This window comes from Galleria mellonella, unplaced genomic scaffold (assembly GCF_026898425.1).
Source record: "Galleria mellonella isolate WM207_F2 unplaced genomic scaffold, CSIRO_AGI_GalMel_v1 utg778, whole genome shotgun sequence".
NCBI lineage: Eukaryota > Metazoa > Arthropoda > Insecta > Lepidoptera > Pyralidae > Galleria > Galleria mellonella.
The window spans coordinates 665,597-671,596 of record NW_026442150.1 but is presented as its reverse complement, the minus strand read 5'-3'; the positions used below and the strand labels follow the sequence as shown (position 1 = coordinate 671,596).

Below are 6,000 nucleotides of genomic sequence, written 5' to 3'. Positions count from 1 at the left end.
GTACTGAGTTCTAGGTGTATTCATCACGATGGGCTAACTGACCTGCTTTTTCATCCTCACCTATCATCGCTCACTAGTGCCCCGCCAGCGTATACCGATAGTACAGGCGGGGTAACTATTCGATTTTCATTGATTAAAAAAAAAACTAGACGTTGTCTATATACATGGGAGATATTTAAAAAAAAAATAGATATAAAGGGTCTTACTAAGGACAAAAAAAGCCTGAATAATAATTAAAAAAAAAAAAATCTGTATTTTTAATTTTACACCCGCATTACGCAAACATTACCACATCGAAATGGTGTCATAATTACGTTGCTCAAAACAGGTGTACCATCAGGCGGGCCGTATGCTTGTTTGCCACCTCAGTGATGTAAAAAAAGAGGTGTATGTTACATGTCGATACGCCATCTTGAAGTAATCTATTTCATTGCTTTTCCTGCTTCTGAAATCCACGTAGACGAAGCAGCGGGCGAAAAGATAGTTGGCAAACAAATTGTGAACTTGATTGAAATTTCACGGTTTTGCTTATAATTAAAGGGATTATTTCCTATCCTAATATATAGATACCAGAGGGAGACTTTGTACAAAAGTCGATTGCTTGGGTACCTCTGTCCCATTCGTGTTTCAACCGTGAAGCAGTTGTGTTTGCATGGCTGTGTTTCGGTTTGAAGGATGGGATATGGCGTGAATTTACAGGGTACAGAGGAATAACACCTGAGTCCTCAGGAATGGCAACGCATGGGGGTATCATGGGCGAAACAGTATACTCTGTTATGTCGATGGTACTGCTCATGTCTATAGGCGACGGTTACCACTTTCCATCAGGTGGGCTGTTAGCTTGTTTGCCATTCTAAGTTGTATAAAAAAAAACTAATTTGTTCTAGCAAAATGTACTATATACAGATTAGATAGAACAAAAACGATTAGAAATAAATTCTCCACGGTTTTCCGGCGCTCTCCACGGACCCCTGAAAAACCTTTTCCACCTACAACCCCACACACACATACGCACCCCACGCTATTACAACTAGGAACACACTCCGCCACCCCTCAGTCGCGTTCGAGCCTCCGCGCGGTGAGGTCGTGTTTCCCGCGCTCCATTAAAAAAAAACGTGTAAATTCGCGCGCCATTGTTTTATTTAACATTAAAAAAAAAACAGTGCTGTGAATTCTATAGTGTATCGAGTACTTTGAATGTATAGGTGAGTGTTTTTTTTTTTTTCATTTTAAATTATTTCGTAACTAGATTCTTAAATTTATATTTAGAAGCTCTAATAGTCAAGGGTAAGTCGGCTACGTGGGATGCTTTTGTTTTAGTATTGTTTAGGGCTTAAGAACGGTGTCTAGTCAGCCATAATTTTAGTATTAAGCTTATTCCTAGAATTGTAAAGTTAGAAGATTTATTATTACGCTTCCATATTTAATAGACTTAATTATTTGAAACTAGCGATTCGCTCCGGATCTGCACGGGTAGACAGGTAGATATTTCTGCTTTTTAAATGAAGTATAACTCTAGTTACTGGCTGTTAATGTAGCTTTCTGTAGGTGGGATAATTTTTTAAATCATTCAAGTATTTTTAACCGACTTGAAAAAGAAGGTTGTCGCTTCCGTTGTATTTTTTTTTATGTTTGTTACCTTGTAATTCTGTCAGACGTAAATCGATTTGGATTTTTTATTTTATTTAAAAAGATGAGAAAATCATTACAGATGGGTTTGATAGGAATTTCATCGAAATCGATACAGTAGTTAAGTTTTGAAATGAAAATAACTAGTTTTGCTACAATTATAGCTGTTTTTTTTTATGGAACATTATTTATTTGAGTTAATCCGTTTACAAACAAACAAACAATCAAATCCTCCCTATTTATAGATATTTTAAAATTATTTTTTTTATACCACTGAGGTGGCAAACAAGCATACGGCCCACCTGATGGTAAGCGGTTACCGTAGCCTATGAACGTCTGCAATGCCAGAGGTATTACGCGCGCGTTGCCGACCCCGAAGAAACCTCTTTACCCCCCATTTGTAGAACCCCATACTGTAGTCTCTTGGGAAAACCTCGACAGGGAGCTCATTCCATAACCTGAATAAAGAATAAGGGAAGGGGAGGAGTGGGAGGGAGGGCTAAATAAATAAATAAATAAATATTAATTCAATAGATAGATGAATAATGCAAATGAACAACAAGCTATTATATTCTAACGCCACCTGCACGAAATTGAAATTTTCAATTATTTCTCACCGCACGGTACGTGCGAGAAACAATTGAAAATGCTCAAGCTTACCTATTAATATGCCATGTTAGTATGGCATGTCAATGTTTTAGTTGATAACGGAGTGCTCCTTAATTATAAATCATTCAGAAATAAATTGAAAATTGTTCAATTGTCTTAGATGTTCATCATCATCATCATCACCATGTTCATCATCATTATCATGTTTATCATCTCAGCCTTTAACTGTCCACTGCTGGACATAAGTCCCCCTCTATTGAAGGGGTATTGCCAGTAGTTGCTATGCTTGGCAGGCGGACTGGCAACAGCAGTTAGGTTTTGGAAATGATTAAGAGGAACGCTGCTGCCCATATCTCGTGCCCTGTACAAAGTCAACGCCTTACTGTTCGACTTGACCCAATGAAACTACGCAGAGATGTTGCATCTCTGTGCATCTTCTACCGAATTTATCATGGGCAGTGCTCTGAGGAATAGTTCGGATTGATACCTGCTGCTGATTTTCACCACCGTACAACCCGCCACAAACTAAAGTTTCATCCCAATCATCTGGACGAGTGGCGGTCTTCCACCGTGCGTTTTTCAAGGCACTTTCTTCCACGCACAACCATTCTTTGGAATCAACTTCCAGCAGCAGTATTTCCGAACCGATACGACAACATAACTTTCAAGAAAAGAGTATATTCCTTTTTAAAAGGCCGGCAGCACACCTGCAATGTCGCTGGTGTTGTGGGTGATCATGGACGGCGGTAGTCATTTACCATCAGGTGAGCCGCATGCTCGTTTGCCCCCTGTGTTGTAAAAAAAAAATCTTTGTGAAACACGACCATCCATCACTTTTTAGGTCTCTCTCTGAACTTATAGTTATTCATTTTCATACATAATACCTTTCTTACCACAGTCCCTTTTTTCACACACATCACATGTCCATACCGTATGAGAATGTACTATCATATCAGCCTTTAACTGTCCACTGCTGGACATGAGCCTCCCCTTGGGAGGTTTGCCAGTAGCTGCCATACTTGGCAGGCGGATTGGCAATCGCAGTTAGGCTTTAGAGATGTTTTAAGAGGGACGCTGCTGCCCGTACCTTGTACTCCCTTAGTCGCCTCTTACTACACCCACGGGAAAGGAAGCGGTGGCATATTCTATTCTGGGACCACACAACATAATAGCAACACGGTTTTAGCAATATGTCTATGGTACTGCTCATGTCTATAGGCGACGGTTACCACTTTCCATCAGACGGGCTGCATGCTTGTTTGCTACCTTTGGAACATAAAAAGATTGTAAAATAATTATAAAAATGACCCAGTTTAATGAATGAACGACCTCAATTTGCGACTATCGGACGACACTCAATAACAGGACACAATAGATACGGGGAAAAATAAATAATAGTTTACGAGAAGTTACAGTTTATTTCTTCTTTTGTAAGCGCTGACAGCTCCGTCGAAAGCCTGACAGCTGTCCGGGGGTCCCGAGATCGAATCCGAGCCTGAATAAATTAGAGGGAGACTTTGTACAAAAGTCGATTGCTTGGGTACCTCTGTCCTATTCGTGTTTCAACCGTGAAGCAGTTGTGTTTGCATGGTTGTATTTCGGTTTGAAGGGTGGGATATGGCGTGAATTTATAGGGTACTCAATATTGTAGAACATACTTTTGTTCTATCACCGATAGTTTCTGCAGCGCACGCGACCAAAGATATTTTATAGCATTTTTTTTACACCTTGAGTTACGTTACTAAAGTTTTAGTAACGTAGTTTTATATATATATATATATAAGTAGTGTTTATGTATTATATGTGTTTTTGTTATGTATTATGTATAATTATTTCAGTATGTTGCTATAGTTATGTCACATATTTTTCACCACCGCTGCCCTTCATACGCTTTCTGTTTTTATCCAATGGTTAGCTGGTAGAGAATGCCATATGGCATTAAGCTCGCCATATGTACAAAGTTTTATTGTGCAATAAAGAATAAATAATAATAATAATATATATTATGCACATTAGAAAGCACATAAAATGCCAATACTACCCTTCATGTATTGCTTTTTATAAAGGCTATGGTTTTATACCTGTTTAATGAAAAACCGGACCACAGACATTTGGAGGAACACCCAAACCCGAAACAATACAGGAGAGTTTGTTTGTTAAATTAGCCCGACCGAAAATGAACCCCTACTTCATTAAGCAGAGGAATAACACCCGAGTCCTCAGGAATGGCAACGCATGGGGCTGACTAATGAAACTGACGGCCCACCTGATAGAAAGTGGTAACCGTCGCCTATAGACACGAGCAGTACCATAGATTTAACAGAGTGTACTGTTTCGGCCATAATATCCCTCATGCGCTGCCATTCCTGAGGACTAAGGGATTATTCCCTTGTACCCTGTAAATTCACTGCCATATCGCACCCTTCAAACCGAAACACAGCCATGCAAACAACTGCTTCACGGTAGAAACACGAATGGGACAAAGGTGGCCAAGCAAACGACTTATGTACCAATCCTCCTAGTTATTCGAGGTTTATAAAGAAATGTAAGCATTTGTTGAAACAAATTGGGATATATTTAGCTTAAATTTTGGCGCGAAACTTGGTACATTCGAATTAACATTATCATAGGAAGCTACAGTCAGCGGGAATTAATTTAAGTGGGCATCATTCGGAAGCGGCTGAACGTTTGTTGTGAACTTTCGATTTTATTACAAAAGGAGTACGGTTCAAATTTCTTTATGTTAAATCTTAGGCATGTGAAAGTTCATTTTATCATCCATTCATTCGAAGTTTGCGAAATTTGTATTTAGAATTTCGATGAACGCTATGACGTAAATACGAGACTCAAGTGGGGGAGGGGAAGGGGGGATTATTAGTAATGAGACTCATTGCTAGCAATATGGGTTTATATTAGGCATGGGTGATATTTTTTTTATACAACTTAGAATGGCAAACAAGCTGACGGCCCACCTGATGAAAAGTGGTAACCGTCGCCTATAAACATGAGCAGTACCATGGACATAACAGAGTGTACTGTTTCGCCCATGATACGCTCCCATGCGTTGCCATTCCTAAGGACTCGGATGTTATTTTACAGTACCCTGTAAATTCACGCCATATCCCACCTTTCAAACCGAAACACAGCCATGCAAACACAACTGCTTCGCGGTTGAAACACGAATGGGGCAGAGGTACCCAAGCAATCGACTTTTGTACAAAGTCTCTCTCCGATATCTATATATTGGGTTTCTCTGGACATTGATGGCGGGAAAAAGGTCATCATCCATTACGATATCGGTCGGATATCTATTTTCGAATATGTTAAAAGTCTGTTATCCAAATATTATTTTTTGGATACCAGTCTTTTGACATATTCGTTACTGGACCAGTGTATTAATATTGTAACTAAAATATATATATATATATATATATATATGTTGCTACATTTGTTTATTTAACTCTTTATTGCACCATAAATAAAAATATACAATGGCAATTGAACAATTCAAGTGTAATACAGTAACATAAATACAGATTGAAATATACACATAAAGGTACAAAAGGCGGTCTTACCGCTAGAGTGATCTCTTACAGATAAGCTTTGGTTAAAGGAGAACAGATAGAACTTACTCCTAGTCTAGATACATGCACAACAGGATTTTATGAATTTACTGTTTGTCGTTTCTGACAATTGTCAGCTAGTAATATACCCTGTCAGATGGACCTCCATGTAGTCTCCCCTGGAAACCATCGTGCTTAA

At 38.9% G+C, this 6,000-nt stretch overlaps 1 protein-coding gene across 1 annotated transcript in view; it reads left to right on the top strand.

Moving 5' to 3' along the window:
- Positions 1-1,069: 1,069 nt before the first annotated feature.
- LOC113509564 (1-phosphatidylinositol 4,5-bisphosphate phosphodiesterase epsilon-1-like) overlaps positions 1,070-6,000 on the top strand; it is a 195,406-nt gene continuing 190,475 nt past the window's right edge. The window contains exon 1 of the mRNA XM_052901273.1: positions 1,070-1,205. The gene's annotated coding sequence lies outside the window, so the exon portion shown is untranslated. The remainder of the gene's footprint in view (positions 1,206-6,000) is intronic.